At 37.7% G+C, this 21,839-nt stretch overlaps 1 protein-coding gene across 10 annotated transcripts in view; it reads left to right on the plus strand.

Moving 5' to 3' along the window:
* GREB1L (GREB1 like retinoic acid receptor coactivator) overlaps positions 1 to 21,839 on the plus strand; it is a 145,878-nt gene that overhangs the window by 50,695 nt on the left and 73,344 nt on the right. For all 10 annotated transcript variants that reach the window (XM_064507279.1, XM_026122810.2, XM_026122811.2 and 7 more), the window contains one exon: positions 12,084 to 12,187. The gene's annotated coding sequence lies outside the window, so the exon portion shown is untranslated. The remainder of the gene's footprint in view (positions 1 to 12,083; positions 12,188 to 21,839) is intronic.

Below are 21,839 nucleotides of genomic sequence, written 5' to 3' on the forward strand. Positions count from 1 at the left end.
TTGCTTTTCAGAAAAAAAAAAAAAAAAAAAAAAAAAAGAGAGAGAGAGAGAGAGGAAAAAAGGCTGTTTATTCTTTATACATTGCAATTTTTGCCTTCCTGTTGATTTCTCTGAGTTTCCATGAGACCTCAAATCCTGTTGTCTCTGCCATTAGTTGGAATCTGGATAAACATTTGGGGAAGCAGAAAGGGCTGGAAGAAAGAGTTGCTGCTCTTTTAGATGTCAGTCAAAAATAGGCTAGGGTGAACCAGGCAGTATGTGTAAGATAGAGATGTACTGCACCAGCAGAGGAAAGATAATGTTTGTAAAGTTTCCTTCCTTCAGTAGCTAGGAAAGGAGCTGGTAGAGTAGGAAGCTGGCTCGGCACAGAGTGAAAGAGTGGGAGGAGGAGATGGAGGAGAAGCGATGAAGCAAAGATAGCATCTCTGAGAATTGATTTCCTGTTTCTTTCTGTACTTAACCACTCATTTTTTCTGACTCCATCTCTCATTTGTGCACCACTTTCAGTCCTCTGCATTCAGATTTGCAGCAGGAGTCTGTTCCTAACATCTGATAAAAAGGCTTTCTAGAAGGCACCAGAAGCATTTAGCGTATGGAGGTGAAGTACTGCTTATTGTCACATTAAGGTTTTCAAGGATGACGGGCAGTGAAGCCAGCAATTTTTCTCTGTATTTAGTTCTGACACAACCCAGTCCCATAAAGTACCTGTACAATAAGGATATACTATGTGGGGATCAAAAAATTTGTCTTCCTTTTAAATTAATTGGAAAGGTTCTTACTTTATCAATGTATGCTGTTTTCTTTAGAGATCTGTGTATGAGTATGGTCTTGAAAGCCAACAAGTTCAGCAGCAGTGGTGAGTTTTCCAAGGGAAGAGGAGGACAGATGGAGGAGCAAATCAGACTAAATAGATCTGTAGAGAAGATTGGATTATTTTAATATACATCTCTGTTCAGTGGCTGCTGGTGGTTATAACTAACAGCTGAGAATACAAAGGCCTTCTGTTTTCCATGATCTGCCTGTATTGTTTTTTCAGTTCATGCATTTTTGCAGTATTTCCTAGAGAAGTTTTGACAAGAACAGAGGTCTGTATTGCTTTATAGAAGATAGGCTCTGTGCTGAGGAGCTGAGTGTAAATTGGTCATGATGTAAGAAGAAGAAAATGCCATAATTCTCCTCAGTCCACCTTTACTGGACTCTTTTGGGAACATAATCAAGGGAGCAAAGTATCAACGTTTCAATCTGTTACCCATTCCGGTATTTGGAGAACAGAATGATCCTTTGCTTGTTTCTGAGTCTTCATAAGATCTCCTGTGTATTTCAGTGCAAGTGAGAGAGAACTCCTTCCCCTACTATTTATTTTCCTATAAATTATTTTCAAAGTAAAAATTTTATTTTGAAAAAATCTTATTTGAAGTTATTTGAAATTCTTATTTTGATATTCCCTCCCCCAACCCATTTTCTCTCTCTCTCTCCATGCCAGAGCACTGGAGATGTGGAAGAAATGAGCAAAAGCGCTAGCAATGTGTTGTCCTTGCAAAAGTTTTAATATTCTTCTTTCACAGTTCTGTCTTTTACCTAGACCTTTGTCTATGCTAGACTTTTTTCTTTCCTCAATTGTTCAAAGAACTGTTTGGCTTCTCCATCAACCTGCAAGTAAAATGCTTCATATCCACTTTCAGAAATGCTTCTGGGCCTTTAGCATGCCAAGCGGTGTCTGGATTAGGCATTATTTCTCTGTGGTTGGTTTCAATTCTACTGGGATAACTATTTTATGTCCTGTATTTGTGACCCAGAATTTTGCTCAAGTTTATCACTTTGGGGAGCTCTGCAGGCCCTGTGGAAGTCTTTAATTGCAGGGCTTTTCAATAAAAACAGTTTTAACGTGAGAGAGGACATAGGTCCAAATTGCAGTCCCTGAAGCTGTACATCAGCATGAGTAGTGAAGATGCCCTGACCTGTTCATACTTATCCTGCCACGTTTATAAGGAGCACATCAATTTTCCAGCATATGTGGGGGCTTCATTCCAGGGACCTTCTGCCTGCACTGCTGGGTGACCTTAGTAACAAAATACCAGTTCCCTCCAGCTCCCAGATGTTGAAGCAGCTACCCAGAGCAGGCTTCCTGACAGTTCCAGCGGAGGAAAGAATTGTGAGTCAGGTGCTTTGCCCCTGTGTAAAAATATCTAAAATTCCTCAAAGAGATAAAGGCTTTTAACATTAGCATTTTTAGCAAGGTCTGGTAATACCGTGTGTTCTGAGCAAGCAGTGGTAGTTAAGCGGCGAGTTCTGACAGGGTTTCTGTTTTGCTGGAATATTTTAGTGATGAGGAAACCCAGAGCAATGTAGCAAACAAATCTTGAAATAGCCTTGTTTAGAAAAGCCCTTTGTAACTGGAATATGGGATCTGTTTGGATTAAATGTCCAATCTTTTTTTTAATATTCTGATTTGAGCAGTTTGCCTGTTTGTTTAGAGTGCTTTGAGACTTTATTAGAATGATACTTCAAAAAAAATCACAAATAGTAACCTACTCTCCATGACCACCAACCAGAGATCATGTTGTTCTCTCTCTGCAGTATAAAGGCTAACCGCAGTGAAGTGGGTCGCATTATATGATTATTAGCAACATCCATCTTTGTATTCAGACTGGCTGATGGCAGTAAATTCAGACACTTAAGGAGACTCGGCAGAAAGTGTTTTTCTGAATGACTGTAGGTTGCACCTCTGAGTTTCAATAACAATGTCATCTTTTATTTTTCCTTCTCCTCAGTATAAAGGTTCAAGGTGAGCCTGATGTATGACAGCGTCTGGTCCTACCCCTCCATGTAGATATTCACAGCACGTGTGTGCGCATGTTATGACTACAAGCCATTTTTCTTTTTAAAATCTGCTTCCTTCTTGACTGTGTTCCTTAATACCTCTCAGTGCCTTTTTCCTTCTGTGAATTTATGAAGGCACATTTATGCTTGAGTGGCGTTTTGGATAAGAGGGTAACTTTACAAGCACAATAGCAGAAAAAGGGTTTCTACTCTCTGTCTCCCTTGTGTTCATCATCCTTTGTCTCCCAGGTCATGTCTGCAGTGAAAATACCAAGAGCAGTGTAGCTACCATGGCCAAATCCCAGAGGAGAACTGTTTGAAACCAGGGGAAAATCACACTTGTGTGATATTTGTTCTGTGCCATTGGCCTGCTTTTACTCTTGGGTTCGTCCTGATGTCAGTAGACTGGTACAAAGGCCCTCAAGGCATGGCCTCACTGCATCACTAGATGTCTGTCCCCTTTCAGATCTATTAATGACTTTGTATTTTTGCAAAGCCAAGTAGCAGAAGCTCTCTGCAAAGCTTTTTATGGCATTGAGCCTTGAGAGCGGGACCTCCTTGTCAGTGCATGCCATAACGTGTATTTGGATGCAGCCATAGTTTGGGCTTTTATGTTGTTGTTCTTCGACTGCTGACTTGATTTTCTGGGTATATTTTCTCTGCGCTTCTTGCTGAGAAGAATCGGTTATCTGTTGATGAATATGCTTGTGAATTCCCATCCATACAGAGTCAACAGTTTCCGTTGCTGTGTGTGCAAAACAAGTTTAAGAAATTCCCTTGTGTTCAGTGAAGGCCTGCTTCCTCATTGTGTGTCAAGTTTCTGTACTTGGCTCTGGCCATGAGAGATGCACAGAGCACAACTAGTAAGCTGAAATAGTCTTTATACGCCATGATCGTTTGCTCGCTCACTCGCTTCGCACCACCCCCCAGCTATATGTTCTTGCGGACTTCTTTATCTCAGTTTTGCAGTTTGGTCCTATTGAGTAAAATATGCCCAGACCTCTTTCAGGATAAAAATCCTTTGACTGTGAAGCTTCTGGTAAGGAATATAACATAACTCTTTTCTTATGTGTGTTGAGAGTGTGCCTGCATGTGTGCAGCATGGGAGGAAAAGGAGACTCGAAGAGAAGGGAACCTTCTCATATAAATAAATAAGGATATTTGCAGTATGTGCATTTTCTGCAGGAGGCTTTTAAATACAGGGAAAACGAATGAATCTTCTGTTTGTCAAGCCTAGCAATACATGTTAGTCATTAGATTGAAATCTGTACAACAGATTTTAAAATCATTATTAGGTCCTTAAAATGTCACAAAGATTCAAAGGAAAAGAGGCCAGTTAGCTGCTTCAAATTATACTTCAGTCAGGAATGCCTTATTTCAGGAGCTTGGCTAAGTCTCTGCACTGTCACAGCTTCATTGCTTGAAATGCCACTTCAAGGAGGAGCAGTTTTTATAACTGCACAGTAAACCCAAGATGGCTTAATGGAAATGATTTCTTCATGTGTCAAAATGACCCCTTTGTTTCTCATTTTACTCTTTTGTTGCCTGCAGCTAATCTGCTTTTGGGTTATCAGATCCGAGCATCTTACAATGCTGACTCTAGCAGTGGCATTCAGCTGGAATGCTGCCTTTTGTTTACTGGTTTTACCAGGCCTCAAATGCTTTCTTTGGTCATCTGGTGTCTCCACTAATGTGATTTGCACTCCCAGGCTCTGCAGGTAGTCGTGTGAGCTTTTATAAGGGAATTAGACGAAGGCCTGCCACCCTGGTTGCTAATGAATCCATGGGGTATTTCTTGTTTATGTTTTGTTTTTCCAACTTTTTTTGGAAAACAAACCGTGATGTGTTTGTGGTTTTTATGGAGTTTTTCTCCCCTCTGCTTGGAGTTAAGTTTTTAAGTTGAGTCAACTGGCTGTGGTGCTGTTAGTTTTAACAGAAGTACCAAATCCTACTGATCAGACTATGCATTCTTTCCCCCCCCAGGATTTATCAACACAGAAAAACATATAACTATGCAAATACTCAAAACTTCTTTATTACAATAAGTAGTACACAAAAATTGTTTTTGGTGTTACTGCATGTAGTGTGGAGAGAGAAATCTCTGCCTTCCATGGGGAAAATTCTGCAATAAAATTCAGTATGAAAATGAAATAAATGGAGCATGTAGGGAAATTGAAGTGTTTAGTTAGGCTGCATCTGGAATCAAATTTTTGCAAGTTACACTAAAAGTAGATGCAAGTTTAGATACACTCTTGTTGCAGTCTTATTTTGGACCTGTGAAGGACATTAGTCAAGTAAATATTCTATTATAGATCCAGCAAAAGCACAAGGATCTGTAGTTATACTGGAGATTTTTTTTTAATTTGAATATATGTACTCAAAAGACAATATATACTCAAAACATCTTGTACTCTTTTTCTGAAGCAAAGGAGACTTTCAGACTCTGAGGAGTTAAGTTGGGAAGAATGTCAAATGCTGTGTAAGATGCCGACCTCTCACTTAAGTATCCTAGTTGATTTGAGTGGGAACTAATAGAGTGATTAGGGTTTTTTTCAGCTTAGGCCTACAGTTTTGTTACAGCCAGCATTTGGCTTACACAAAAACAAGCACAATGTCAATGGTTTTAAAACTTCCCCCAGCCTAATTAAAGACTTGACCTACAGTGGCAGGATCTGTTTTTATCTCTATTATTTTTTTTCAACTGTTTGTGTTGTTTTATAATGGAAGATAGTGGATCTCTGATAAAAATAAAACCTGAAAAGGGCTGTGGAAACAAATGGCTCTTTTTCATGCAAAACTAGATAATATTGAATCTATTCTTAGTGTTCTTTACCTCAAGAACAAGTCTATTTATTTGTCCAAATTGAAAGAATTTAGATTGATAAGAGTCATGTTACAGGTACAGTGTTTATAGTGTTGGGTCTTCAGAACAGAAGAATACTTTAGCAAAATTAGACCACGCAGGCATGCTTCAGTGCCCTCTCTTTATGCCATTCTGTGATGCGGATGCTATAGGATTTATCTGTGATGTTTGGAGGGGGTATATTTTTAATTTGTGTGTGTGTGTGTTTATATTTTTAACATGTATTAACTGAATATTGGGGAATTAATTTATGTTCAAAGAATTGCAGTAATGTTGAGTTGGTGTTTCTACTTCAAGAAAAAAATGTAAAAAATTCAGATACAGGGTTTTTTAATAATGGGCGTATAAAGTAGGAGTATATCGACTGAGTCTTATTAGGCTGACAGCAGCACTGAAGGTCCTTGTGACCCATGAAATCTCCATTTTCCTTCTATTGGTAATGTATCTTGAGGTACAGAGGACTGAAAAATGCCTACTGCATGACCTAACACCTCGATTAGGTACAGAAGGAAAATTATTTTGTGCTTATTGCTAAAAATGTGTTTGATACCAGTAAGTATAAGGGACAGAGTTAGATTATATTTTTAAACAAGTGTTCCTGCAGCACAACTCCGCTGGTTTCAGTAAGGCAATAGCTGATGCTCACAGGTGTGAATAAGGCCTACTCTTCTTTTAATTTGAAATTGTGGTCTTGATGCTTGGCCACACTGCTGACTCAGCTTTGAGAGCTTGAGTGCCAGCAAGCAGAAATCAGAATTTAGCTTTATAAGTTGTACTTGTATCCAATTGAAGGAGATGAGGGACAGCGAAGAATTCGGCAGAGTTATTTCTAAAAAACGTAATATCCGAGGCTCCAGAAGAGGAGCCTATAGCACGTGCGTACAAGCTGGCAGACTTTACAGCTCTGTCCAGAGCACAGAAGGAAGATAAATCATGGCCATCCCCCTCTCATTTTTGAAATGGTTCAACCCTGGGGTTTGGCTGAAGGACTTAGGGAGTTTTTGAAGTGCAAATAGGCTGGTGAAGGCTAAACCTTTTCAGAGTTTCATTTAGATGGATTTTTTTTTTCCTATGTGGATTTCTGGCACCAGCTGAGATCTGGAAGGCCACAGGATTTTTTTTGTTTTTGATCAATCAAGCAAGCAGAACTTGCTATGGGGGTGTACCTTCTCTGCATACATATTGATCCTATTGTGTTTAAAAGTAGTTAATTTAATTGGGGCTTTTTGAAACCTTCCTCAATAAGACTTGCATTAATGGAGCTGTCATTTCAAGGCCATGTTTCAGTGCCAATAACTTAATAGTAATGACAAAAGTTACCTGTACGTATAATAACAGGATTTCGGTTTTTCCATGTTAAAATTGGATTGTGTTAGAATGAGAAGTATGGGAACGTATGTGCATTTAAAAATGTTCGGTTTGAATTGAAAAAACGTTCCCACGAAATGTGAGATTTTTCAAAGCTGTCTGGTGTTACTAAATACTGTAACATAAATAGCTTTGTTGCTATTCACTGCTGTTTTGATCCACATCCTTGGCCTGACCCATTGCGTAGGGAGTTGGATTCCAAGAGGCTGTTTTCCACCTCGTCCCTTCTGGCAAAATCTTTGCAGTGTCCGAGTTTTTATTCAGGTCTCTTTCTACTAGTGCTGACCTTTTAGCTCACTTTTTCACTTGTTTAAAGCCAGCAGCGTGCCTAAGATGGATTGCATACTAACTATAAACACTTCCTTCTACTGCAATAAATATTTGGAGATGCAACATATAAGGATTGTCTCTATGATAAGGTGTCCAAGTGAGTAAAGGTTTTATAAGGCAGGATATCTTTTACTACTTTTAGCCTGTATCCGATGCAAAGATCTCCAAGTATTTTAGATGAAAGCATTATGTACTTTCAAAATTTTTCTGTGAGGATGTTAACTGCAAATCTTGCTTGTTTGATTTGATCAGTTTGGAAGGAGCTTCAAAAAATTAACCCAGATATTGTGAGACTTAAGGTAAAATTGAGACAGTTGGCCAAACTGGATTCAAAGGCCATGGCAGAAGGTGCCAGTAAGTCCCTCAAACACAGTTTCCCCCTTGCTTTGCTTCCCGGGAGCTGTGACCTGCCTTGAGCCCTGTAGCTTGCGTAGGACTAGTGTTCCAGAGCTGCATGGGCTGAGCTGGCTGGGAAGCGAGGTGGAAAGCAGTCTTCTCCATGTACATCTCTTTTCAGTTGCATACTAATAATTATCCTCTGTAGACTTTCCTTCATGCAAGTGTTTTTTCCGATTAAATGGGACATTATCAAGGATCTGAAGGTCGCATGGAGCCCAGAGTGGGGATCCCCCACGGAGGGAGCCTGGTTCCTCTGCAGGAAGGACCGAACTTGGCTGTTTGTTAGTTTACTCTCTGTAGGTCGGATGTCCAAAATAGTATTGCATGGCGATGCTATGGGAAAATCAAGTATGTTAAAGAACGTGTATTTGTAGCCTACTTCTGTATTTACAGGTTGGTAATTTGAGGTTGGTAATGAGAGCACAATAGAGAGATTCCAGATCAGGACAGGAACCTAAAATTGTAACGCATCACTATGATAAAGCCATGAGTAAAAAAGGAAAGAAAGAGGTTTCTGGTGTTATTGATTCTCTAAAACACTCAACCTCTTTTTCTGATAAAGTTAAAAAACAACAACAACAAACTAAGCATTGCACAATGTCTGGCATTTATCACTTCATAAAAGAACAAGAGATTTATGGAAGTGCTCCTGGCTTCAACTTTCCAGTTTTATTGTTTCTCTCTGCAGCTGGTGTGCTGAGACACCAATTGCAGAACAATTAATAAATATGGCTAAAGAAACGCATATGGTGATTTTTCTCTGATGTTATATTGAGCAGATGATGTTAGGTCAATAGCCCCTCTATCTTGGTCTTTGTTCTGCGTCTCTAGCTCGCATGCTGTCCGTCTGACATACTGTAGCAATGATTATGGTGTTTGAAAACTGAACCTGAGATACTGTTTGAAACTCTGCTGAGAGAGAAGAAGGAATTTTTTTGTATACAGAGTTCTCTCTTTCACTGCTGAGAAGAGATTGCCAGCATGTGTGGCACTGCTTTTGCTAATATGTTGCTGAGAGATGTTAACATGACCTTTTATTTGTTGCTTAAGAGATTTACAGTATGCCCCAGAACTCCTTCTCTCTCTTCAAGATGTCCCGTTCTACAGATTGGATAAGGAGTTGTGGGCACATTTTGAGTCAGAAGTTTTTGCTTCAGTCTTAAATATAGCATGTAGGTCTTTGTTCCATAGAATGGCATGTGGGTTTTAGTTGGAAAACCTATCACTCACTTTTTTTAAACTATTTTAAATGGTGTGTGTTAAAATGTCAAAACACTGTGGAGCTCTTGTTTGTAAATTGCAGATTTATCAAGCACCTGTGACATTAAAATAGTCTTACTGCAGTTACACTGTTTATTCATCAAGTACACATGTTTGTATTATAATTATGGATCCCTGTAAAAATTAACTGAGCAACTGGTCTGTAGGGTATGTTCATTTTAATGAAGTAATGGTTGTATTTTGGCTAAGGACTTGCATGACATGTTGTTGAAACTGTTCAGAAGTGCCTTCTTTCTCCATTAAATTCTGTAGGATTTTTGAGACAGTTTGCATGAAATACTTCCATCCTGCTTATGCCCACTGACTTTATTATAGGTAAATTCTACAAAATTCTTCCATGGGGCGTTAAGGGGAAAAAAAAAAAGTAAAAAAACCATCAACACCATCAACTACAGCTACAACAAAAAGAGTACTCTCTTTGGCCTTTGATTGTGTCAGATTCCTTTTCTTTGCAATTGTTTTTCTTTTTTCACTTGAGAGAGGTTTATGGTGCTGTGTCCACCAGGACAGCGCTGTCTTAGGGCTGAAGCTGTATTTCTCCCTGAGTTCGTAGAGGTGATGTTATCTTTTGTTCACTCAGCAGTATGGTCATTCCTAAGAGCATCTGTCACTTTAGGCATTTTAAGATGGATGAGTCTCAAGTGAACTGCTGGTTGAAGCAAATGGTGAAAATAAGAAAGGACAAGGGGGTTGGGGTCTTCAGAGGGGACAGACAACAAGGAAACACTGTTAGAAATCAAAAGTAAGCCAGGCAATAGTGGAAGAAAGAGCCAACAAGATGGATCACATGTTATCATATCCCATGTCTTGGAAACTAAAATTGGTGGCTTTTGTTTTCTGAGGAGATCTTCTGTGTCTTGGTAAAAATGCTGTTGATTTGCTTTTGTATTTCACTTGCAGACAGGAGAGGACCAGAAGGATGTTATCCAAAAAGGGCAGAAGAAGTTGTACTCTTGTTAGACTGTGGTGTAAGCCGAAGACAAACTAATGCTGCCAATAATCAGAAAAAGAGTTTCTGATGTTTTGTGTTTCTTGATTGTTGTGGGAGAATCTTCCAGTACTGGATGGATTCATAACAGTATAAAATCAAAATTTAGCATGTTTGTAGTTTTGCTTTTGGAGATTCAGTGAACTCTTAAAGTTCTTAGGAGTTTGTATTTCAAAGAGTGCTTAATGTCTTTAAAACAGGGAAGATGCTGGGCAATATCTCTCTGACTTACCTGGACTAATTGAACTAGACGTTTTAATGGGGGGGGGGGAGAGAAGTGGGGGGAAAAAAACCCCACAACCTCAAAAACAAAAAATCTCACTCCAAATCACTAACAAGCAACCCCATGCCCCCCAAAACTGAACTAAGGTCTGTGTTTGCAAAGGCGCCAGATAAGAACAAAAGACACTTAGAGACGAGCCCAGTATATGCCAAGGTTTGGGAAGCGTCCAGGAGGATCTTGGCTTGAAAAATTATTTTGTCACACTGTTGGCATTGGCCCATAAGGGGAAGCACTGGTTGAAAGGCGAAGAAATTAAGATCATTAGAAGCTTTAAAGCTTCACAAATGGTAGAGTATCTCTCTTCTCAATGGATGTAAATAATAGATGAAAGACTAAGAGTGACAACAAAGGATCAGGGCGTTTAAGAGAATGTGTGCAGTCTGAATAGAGGTCTGTGGCCTAGGGCCAAAGGTCTTAGCTTTGAGTGTAATTAGAAGAAAATACAGAAATGTCATTACTAGCAGGTGAAATGTTCAGCACGTGTCCGAAAAATAGCAATTTCAGACCCAGGAGCTGTAGGAATTGGATTACTGATGTTCTGAAATCATTAAAGTCTTTGCAGAGCCTTACAGTTTGGTCAGAAGCAGCATGTGTTAACCTTGTCGACCATCTGTGATAGATTTACTGTTAGTAGCATGGCAGGGATGCATAGCTCAGGGTAACATCAGTGGTCCCTGGGAATAGAGGTGTTTAAATGGCTTTTTTCATAACACAAAAATCCTAAATCAAAACCTTTTCCTAATTACTTCCTTAAATTGATTGTATTTAAAGATGGGAGGAGGAGGAGGAAGCTTAAAGCTATATTGCTTTTAATTTTAAAACCTGGGTTTTGAATTATGGATGTATGTCTGAAATAGGTATGTTCTGCTTTTCACAAGCACCAAAACTGGGGTACCAGCTTTAAGCCTAAAATCCCATTCGTGATCAATAAGGAGAATTCCTTCAAATCTGTTGGCAAAACGCTGTCCATTTCTTTTAAGAAATTGAACCAAGTTGTATGCCTAAGAAAGTCTTGTCAAAGTTCAGTCAATGATAAGTTAAAGCCTTTCCTGATGTTAATTACTGTTTCATACACCCTAAATATTTTAGAGGTTGCTGCTCTGGTTGCTGTTTGCTACAGCATTGTCGTCATTCTTTGGGACATTTCAAGTGTATTCTCTTTCATGAGCTGTGACTTCTCTTAGAAGTGTTTTCCCTAAAATACCTTTATGAGATGTGAGATAGGAGAGCAAACAGCAAATTCTGACTTCATTTTGAACACTAATCTCTAGTTTAAAGCATATATCCACTCCCCCATTTAGTTTTTCTTTTTAATCCAGTAGTAAAATAATTATTTTTACCTTACCATTTAGTTTTGATGCTTCTGTGATGGATAGCTTTCTCCTATTGATGTGCTAAATTCCTAATACTTCATCCAGCTGCTTGAATACCAAAAACTTACAGATACTGTAACAAACTCATACTTTTCTTCCGGTAGAATATAGAGAAAATGCAATGCAGCTTTAACTAGGAATTTTTAAAAACTTTTTTTTTTTTTAATGTAGTTAGCTTGCACACAGAAACGAAAATACTTTAGGAACCTGGAATAAATGTATTAGGGACAGGAGTGATCTGAGAACCCACTCACTGTGTGACCTTGCCCTGGTTCAATTTTTGCCCTATATCAGGTTTTGATAGGCAGGTTTTGTTGGGTTTTGAATTACATGCTGCTGTGAGTCATTCTAACTTCTTTCTCCCTTCTTATTTTTCAGGTGTTCAGGAGCTTTAAGCAACTTAGCAGCAAGGCTTCACGAACTCTTAGCTGCATCCCTTAATCATGACTGCATTTCAGACAGGTTAAAAGGAATCTGAGAAGGTACTGTACTTGCCCTTCCTAGCAGAGAATACATGGTATGTCTCTGTTCAACATCTCTGTCTCCATTTCTGTTAACTGCATTTTAAGAACAGTGTGGACTGTAAATAACTTTTTTTTTTCCTTTGGTTACCTACCTATTCTGTGTTCTCCAAAAATCTTGAAATTTAGATCATATAATTAAAAAAAACCTCATTGAAGAGGACTGATCTGTGCTTCCATTGTTTCTTTGCACATGCACAATAAGGTCAACTCCATTATTTAATGACAGTTTGAAGCCTTAACAATTTTCTTTTGATGTATTACCTAGAAGCAGTGCAAATACTTAAGCTACTAGTTAAATATATGTTTTATGCGCTTGGAGGGTCAATGTTTGTTTGTTTGTCCTCTCAAAGGGTTTAAAACAAATGGGAAGACAGATGCAAGGAGGATTTGTGCTTCAAATTGAGATTCCCGCAAGAGTTTTTTCTGACTTTGTAAGTGGGGGAGGCCTGTCACAGGGCAGAATATTGGGCTCGCGTGGTTTCTTGTTGCATTTAAGCGGCCAGCGTGCCCAGGAGGCTGAAGAGCTATTCCTGTTTTATGACCTGTTGTATCCCTGGGGCAAGGGCAGCGCTGAGGCCCGGCAGCGCAAGGGGGTCATTGCCACAGTGCAGGCTCCGACTGCTACTTGGGGCTTACCAAAGCCTGACTGCTGGAGCATTTTAGTTAGCAACATCTGGAACATAGTAGGAGCCTGGAAGAGGGGGGAACCTCTAGCATTTTGCTTCCCCAGGTGCTAGGAGGAAGCAACGTTAGCCTTCTGGAGGGGGGGAGGCAGATTCTGTGGCCCCGAAGTTAGGCTAAGCAATTGCAGAGGTCAAAGGACAGCTGAGTGCGGTCAATGAGACACCCTGGGGTGTATTTTGTTACTTAGTAAAAGGAGCAGCATCCTAAAACCTTAAAGGATTCTCTTGAAAATCTTGTGTTGTGAAAAGGTTTTATGAGTCCGATGGCAAAAAGTGCTGATTTAGCAAAGGAATGCCTTCTTTTGTCTCAGTGAAAGGCTAATCCGTACCAAATGTTGGCAGCTATTATAGTGCAGTCAATGCAGGTCTGAAAGGACAGTTAGAGTAGAAGTGTACTTTGGTATCCCAAATGTTCATCATTTTAATGGTTCCTTATCTCAAAAGATTTCTGAACTTTCACCTTTGATCCTAAAAAATTATTGCGTGAGCAAAATACTTGAAACAGTAAAAAGTAATTAAAAAAAAAAAAAAAGCCTTCCCTTAAAAGACTTCATTCCTTAGGGAGATGCGCTAGCCCAGTTACTCTGTGTTTCCTGATAAACTCACTTTAGATTGTCAGAATACAGCCTTGTCTAAATTATAGCTTCTTTTAATCTGCTAACACTTGCTCATTAGTGGTTGAAAAAAATAGGTTTTTGCTGGTCTTGAGCAATTTTTGCTGCTCTTATTGTAATGCTCACATAAATTTTTTAAGGTTTTTGAGTAATTAATGCCTATAATTTGTTATCTTTAAAGCCACAGATTATTAACTCTTAACGTTTGTCATAGATAAGAAATTAATGTCAGAGCCAAGACCTCCTAAATAAGAAAGGAAATGTAATAAAGGCTGTCTTCACAAGGCAGGGGGGGAGGGGGGGCTGACTGTGAATGTGGCAGAAAAGATTCAGTGTTTTCTGTTTTTCTTTTGGGGGGGGGGGGGGGGTTGCTGCAGGACACAACCGAGGGTCTCAGGCTCTCTGGCCCTACGGTCTTGCACAAGCAGTCCTTGTCACATTGAGAAGAAAAAGATACTTGGCAGCCAGGAGCGGTAGCATTTTTATAGTAACTAACCTAATGTTTCATTGGGATCTTTTAAAGAACACCTTAAAAAGAGTGTATGAGGAATAAACTGCATAATTTTCAAGGAAAAAATAATGAGCAAAAAAGTTGACAAGCAATTCTTGCTTTCCTTTTTTCCCGTTTTTCCCAAAAAGAAACTTTATTGCAAAATGTATGTCTCCAAGGAGCTTCATTTTAAACTCTTTACAAATGCACCTTTAATAATAAGCTGGAAATGGATAAACCTACTGAAATACAAATCACCTATTAAACACAGAAGATATTTGTATAGCACTCAAATTGCTGCAAAAGTGACGTGTCTTGAAATTCTCCTGATAACCCATTCTAAACTCATCAGGAAGTGATAGCATGTGTGTTGGAGGGAGACACAAGGGAGCTGACAGATAGGTTAGATAGACATGGAAGGTCAGGCCTTAACTTTGACTTTCCAGGCTGTTACTTCAGCTTAATTCCTTTGCAATAAGGCAGTAATAAATGAAGAAAGAATTAAGACATTTTATTTATCAATGTGGTTGGACTGGCTTTTGCCATAGGAACTACATGAGACGTCTTTTTGTGTCTTGTTAACAACTTTATCCCTATAAATCTGAATATCACATCTTATACATGTATCTATATGGAATTAAGGGATATTTATAATAAGCTATATAATTAAGCTGCTTAACTAGAGAAATGTGTATTTGAGCTAGAATATTTACTTTTGTTTGTAACTTTGTAATTTATTTATTTAAAACATGTAAAATGGACATGTATGGATTTTTAAGGTTTTTTCCTAATCTACTAGAGCAAATTGTTCTGTACATGAGAAGTTCTTTTCAAGTGAATTTTAGCCCACAGTGAGAAATTTATACATATTATTTATATTATACTGTGGCAGCAGTTACAGAAAAATATATAAGAGCTATTTTCTTCATACCAAATGTCAGCATTCACTGGAATTGCTATATGCACGCCTTCAAGAGTGTGTAGAACCTGTGAATTCTCTCTATTGTTGACTCACTAAGTCATAATAGCAGCTTTGGAAATCAAGACCACCTCTACTAGCATGTTTATGTTGTGAGTAAATTAAGTCCAATTTGTAAAGATCATTGAGACATTTTGTTTTGTTTAAAAAAAAAAAAGCAGGTAGAGAAGCACATCTACTGTCTGCAACAAATAACGTATTATCATTTTCTCTTCTTACAAGACACAGAGTCCCTGTATGCAATATGTTATAGACAGTGATGAGCTACGTTACAGAACAAGTGTAAACATTAGAAATAGGAAATTGTTTTCCTCTCCTATTAAAGGTTAATAATATGTGATTTTGAATTTTTGCATGTCTCTGAGGTAAAGGTTTTTCTTCATCAGACTTAAATGGCAGTATAAAAAGAAACCTACAGATACTTATTAGGATTCCTAAGGAAACCATGTGTAGAAATGGTAGCTTGAGTGTCACAGTGCATACTTTTTGGAAAGATCCCTGAGCATGCTGTTAATGTTTTGTTCAGTTGATTGCCTTGATGGTTGAAAATTTCATCTTTAGTGAAAGCTTGAATGTTGCAGAAGGCCTTTTTCATGATTTGCATCTTTGATCTCCAACAGGGGTTGCCTCTGGTAATTTCAGGGATTCTTGACAGAGCTTTGTTTATTTTACAGAAGAATTTGTGGTATTCTGGGGAGGGGAGAAAGTAGAGAGTCAGCTTTGACACATGATAAACACATGTTGCGTAAAAGGAAAAGGAAGAAGTCTACAAAGCACTTTGAAGTTTACTTCCACTAAAATTCTATCAGAAAAACTTGCTGATTTTTTTTTTAATTGAAATTTTATGAACAATATGGACACTGTCTTGGCAGTGGAGTCAAGTCACAAAAGATTGTCCATACATCATTAAACTTGATGTTAATTGTGGGCTTAGCTGGTGGTTATGATTTTGGCCTGCACATGGTTTCCTTGTTTGCTTAGTGCTTTTTTCACAGACGGTGCTATGAAAGCATCTTTCTTTATTTTGTGTCTCTGCATCGCTGGCTAAAAGTGACTGCAGAAGAATAATTTTTTAAATGTGCTTGTTGATCTACAGACTGCATGGAAGCTTCAGAGAAGAAAAGATTTGTTCCATTCCTTTTTAAAACATATTCAGAGTTCGGATAAGAACAAAATTGGTATTTTGACCTTTTTGAAAAGAATATTTTCTGATTAATTCTGAAGAAGGTGCAAAGGAATGCACTCTGAATAAAGCTTATAAACTTTCTGGCACAACCTCTTAGCCAAAGGAAGAGGGTTTTCTTTCCACATTTGTTGATACATTTTCTAGGGATGATTATTTTCAAGCCTTATAAAAACAAGGAGAACTATTTTTCAGACCTGTGTTGTTTTCGGACAAGGCTTTAGGAAGACACAGTCATCTCTTGGAAGAAACCAGCAGCCCATCTAGCTGCCTTTTGTCCCAGGGTGTTAGCTGTGGCAGTTTGATTTCTTAAGACATGCTTTATTATTCCTTGATTATATTTTATTTTTTAATCTAGGAATCTATGTTATGAGTTTGTTTAATCCTCTTAGAGACAAGAAAGAACAAAAGTTGATGGTGCTTTTGGCAGGTTTATGCACTTTGCCAGTGAAGGAGATGTGGAAACACAGCATGTCAGGTTCTTGCATGCAGTGCATTCCCATTTGTAGTGCATCACGGCCATGCTGTGGCTGCAGAGACCTTGCGTTTTCCGAGATGAGAGCCCCAGTACAAGAGTGATCCTGAAATGATATTCAGGTTGCATGTTTGGAGAACTGCTTGCACCCATCTCCAAGCTCTGTCAGGGTAGATGAGGGGTAGAAAGGGTTGCCTACAATAAAAGAAAGGATGAAGTTTACCTAATCCTACTATAGTGCTTAATTTTGAGTCTGTTATGGCTGTCACCAATCAGAACAGACACCAGATCGGATGGGTAATTTTATATATATTTTTGAAAAAAAAAATATTGACTGAATAATCTTCAAGGATAAGATCGTCTCTGGAAAGTTTTAGGAGCCAATGTAATCTGTATTATCATCATGCTTATTATTCAAAAAGATTTTTTTTAATAGTGTTACTTAGTGCATGTTGTTGGAATTAAGAATTTTCAGAATAAGTAATATCTCTGCAAGATTCACAGTGTTTTTTTTTTTTTTTTTTACTGACTGGCAGTAAGAATTCTCTGCTCTCCTTTTCTTAGTAGTTAGCACTTTCATGTGAGGGGGGAAAAAAAAAAGTGAAGCAGAAAAGACTCTTAATGCAGATGTAGAGTACCTAGGGTGCAAAAATTTTTTGCAAAAAATGTTTCTGTTTAATGCTGTGCAATCTGATGTTGAAATATGTGTCAGAATGGATTATGTTTTAGCTTCTCTTTTCTATAGCTTTGTAGTGAATTTTTTGTGCTGCTTCTGTACCAAATAGTATCATCTTGGTTAGTATTAATAAAAGTTAGTTAATTAAAAAAAAAAAGTCTGTCAAGCAGTGTGTTTGCATGTGTTCCTGTGTAAATGCCAACTTGCATTAACAATTAACAATGCATACAACAACTGGATAGCCTAATCTCCATTCTTAAAACTTAGATTTTTGTGGCATAGGGGCCTGAGGACTTATAATAATTTACACACATGGTCTGCTAAGCCATAGTGCATAGTCTCACTGCATAGTCCTACTGAAAACAATAAAACAGCACTAAGCAGATGTGTGTGTATAAAGAGGATTGAGATCTCAATGCAGACCATGGGATGTATGGAGAAAGGATGTGCACGGGAAAAAATGAGTAAGAATTAATAACAAGTTGAACAAACTGCATGGTTGAAAAATACATTAATATTATTAGCTTCATCTGGTATTCTTCATTAGTCAAGTTATGCTGAAGAGTTGATCACAAAATTGTTGGATGCGGCATTCAGATGATGCTTGGGATTGTAGTGAAGTGTTCAGCTTCTACGTAATCAGGCCACAAGTGTTTATTTGATCATCTTCCCTTTAATTTTAACTAGCAGTGCAGGTTGAGATGCATCTTTTATGCTCTGTTTTTATCTCATTATACTGCTCTTCTGAAAACACTGGCAAGTTTCCCTTTGACTTTGTCGGGGTAGAATCAGCCCCTCAAGGAAAAAATACATAATTCATGAAAATAAACAGCAATAGTTGTCAATATTTCAGTTACTGAGAAATATGGATATGTATTTTTTTTTCTTACTTGAAAAAATGTGATGGGACTGTTCATTGAGTTTCCCAGTCATGGACATTTTAGAAGTCTACCTGCGGTTTTTACCAAATAGAATAATAAGTGTTCCACTGAAATAAACATTAAATCTACATAAAACCACAGCTTTAAATTAGTTAACTGATATATCTGTGAAGATGAATTTCACAGTATAGATAATTTTAAGCTACATAAATGCATTTTATGTCTATCATAGTTCTAAGTAGTTTTATATTGTAGTTAGCAATTACTAAATATATCTGCTAGTTAACTTACAGTTAAGAATTTGTATTACTGGTAGAACATTTACATATGAAAAGTATATGAAAATAACAAAGTTCCTTATACTGATACGTCTATATATAATAACTGATTTGGAATACATGGTTTTGGGTACATATTTGGGCTCACAAAAACATTTCAGCAGCCAAATGCTATGTGCAGTTACAGTTATTTAAATAGTTACTAAATTCACCACTTAGCTACTACATTTGTTTTATCTGCTGTGTATTACTGATGGTAGCTGAAAGGGTTCAACCATCTACATTTCCTGATTGTGCTAACACGCTAAACTGTTGGGTGAGTAAATCTCAATTTATGTTTGCAACTCACTGCGGAATCGAAATTACACAGCAAAAATATGCCCTGATCCTTGAGTTGGGATTAAGTGCTATTACTGACAAAGCAGTGTCGCACTGGCAATAATAATATGGTTAATAGCCCTATTGACTTAGGGTAGAGAACATAAATGGGGAAAGCTATGTAGGAGCATGCTTGTTTTAAGGAGGCAGGATGAGATTATGAAAAGAGTGCTCCTTAGTGATTTATTTCTGCTGCCTCTACAATCAGTGTGTGAGCATCCAAGTGTGAGTACATACTTTTTCTAAGACAATGAAGTCTTGCAGCATTAGCAAAAATTGAAAAAGAAAAGCTAAATTTGTAGGGTGGTAACATTACATTTTTTTCCTGATGGTGTTTCTGTTGGAAGAAAAGAGAAAATGTATTGCTTCTGTGGAAGATAGCAATGTTCCTTCCCCTTCGTATGTTGTCAGAGATCCTAGCAGCATAAAAGGATTTGCTCTACTTTCCACTCTTCCCCAAATGAATTTTAAAAACCCTAGAAAATCTTCACAGTAACTCACTTGCTAATTTCATAACATCATTTAAAAGGGCTCTAAAAAACCTTACAGTCAGAATGGGTTAAATCAACATCGGTGTCTTTTGAAAACTTCTGTGTCATGAAGGATGTAGGTTCATCCTTCTAAGCTCATGCTCTACTATAGAATCTTCACATTCATGGTTCCATACTACAGAGCATTGCTTTTTTTTATTACTGGCAATTTAATTTTTACTCTTACCTCTTTCATAGCCTTTATGGTCAAATTTTTTGTCACCTGACTTCTGGTCATTGTCCACAAATCTGTATTGCTGACCTTTCTCTGAACCATCAAGGGATATAATGGTAAAAGTCTAAAGATCCTTTCTTAAAAAAAAAAATTACAAATACAAAATACAGTTTATTTGTAGTTTTTAATCAGGTTCCTTTTTCCACAATAGGAAGGCGGGGAATAATTAAGGAAGTGGTGTATTTGCAAAACCTTTTGTTGGGGTGAGGTGTTACGTGAACAGATGTGTGTGAGTGGATGAGTGACAGTAAAAAGGCTGGTGTATGTGTGCATGCATGTGGTGACAACATATAGTGCTCATTTGTATATGAGCATTTTTGTGTATAAGACATTCTTTGCACATGAAAACTAGCTATGCACTGAAAGCCCATAGTCAAAGAATTTTCTTTGATTCTGAGTAGCCCTCCAAGTGGTATCAGATATAGTTTTGCTCCATTAATGTTCCAGGCTTTTTATAGTACTTTTTCATGTATTTTTTTCTGTTTTCATACAGACAGTACATTGTCTTAAATTATTCTAGCATAGCATTATTTATCCATTGACCTTGGTCCTCCACCGTTTTTGCATACTGTAAAATCACTGTAGGTGAGTTCAGATAAATTAAGTAGTGAAATTAAATGTTTCCTTTCATCTGTTGTATCTGTTTAATGAGGAAATTGCATCGAATGAAATTTGGCATATGCTTAATCCCTAAATCATATCCGTCTTCACTAGAGATGTCTTAAATGTTCAGCATCCCAAGTGCCCTGATTCTATCAGTTTTCCTCTCACATTGTGTCGTAAGAGTGCATAATACCTGGGATGTCACATTTGTTTTCTGAGTGGGATTCTTAAACTGGAGAAATATAAAGTCTGTGCAAGTTCTGCATAGCTGTCATCATAAGGTATGACATACAGAAACCTTGCTAAATGATTTTCTGCTCCAATTTGAGGATAAGAAGAATTCTGATTGTTGTCAATTTTATGTAGTTTGAGTCTAACCACACAAACTTAACTTTGCAATAACATTTTAAAACTTGAGATTTACAAAAAATTACATTTACAGATTCTGGGAGAGTTTTGAAAGATGAAGGAAAATGTAGAATGTTAAGCAATAAACACAAATGCTGACCTCAGAACTACTGAACTATAGCTATGTAAAACTTGACTTGAACTTAATTTTCAGTGACTTTTGCAACATGCTACCTTGCAATATATTCTGTGTTTGATTGCAATTGTAAACTCCTCTTTATATGTACTTCTTGGTAAATAATAATGTAGAAAGAACTAAAGAGATATTTTCAGTTTTAAATAAAAGTGATGGGATTGAGTTTCAGCTTCTATTTCTTGGTCGTTTTTCAACTTCAGTGCTCCATCACTGCTGGTTTATACCATGAAGCTGAAAACTCTCAGATCCGTGAATTGTTAAAAATGCTTTTCAAACCTAATTTTTGCAGTATGTGGGGGGTCTTTTGAAGTCAACAGTTTTATACATGCAAATTAAACTTGTTAAAACCATCCTGAATTCAGAAGTGAATTTTGCCTTTAGTATGTTTATTATCTCATGATCTGTGCTTGAAGAGTATAGAGACAGTCTTGCAGGAGAAGGGATGGAGCTGGTGGGAGTATAGCAGCATCCATATTATTTCATGTCACGGGGAGCGGTTGCCCTGTTCCACTGTTCTGCATCTAGTGCCAATGTGTATCAATTTATCTGTCCAAGAAACTGTCCACGTCCCAGGTAATCTGATGCAGTAGTCCAAATACAGATACTATTAGTTGAATAACAAGAAGAGGAACCTTGTCAGGAAAAAAATAAGTGGTCTTCGTCTTTCCCTTCCCTCACTCTGACACAGTAATGATGATGTTGGACCAAAAGACTAGATTCTGAATGATATTGGATCCTATCAGTGTTTTCTTCAAAATAAATGGAAAAATTAAATTGAAAGGAAGTTCCACTATAAATAGTCAATACGAACAAATTCATTTTTTCTGGGAAGACTCTGTGGATGAATTTTTTTTATCTGTCACTCACCACGTAATAAAATAATAAACTCCTTTACAGTTAGGTTTGAATGCCCCTATTATGGAAAAAAGCAGAATGAGAAATTCATCATCTTTAAAGGGCTCCGGGGGAGGTGGGGAGGACCTTACAAAGGTTATGAGATAAGGGAATTGGGGAATGCGAATAGGTCTTGCACTCTTGCCTTGATTCACTTGCACGTCTTC

This window comes from Dromaius novaehollandiae, chromosome 2, assembly GCF_036370855.1.
Source record: "Dromaius novaehollandiae isolate bDroNov1 chromosome 2, bDroNov1.hap1, whole genome shotgun sequence".
NCBI lineage: Eukaryota > Metazoa > Chordata > Aves > Casuariiformes > Dromaiidae > Dromaius > Dromaius novaehollandiae.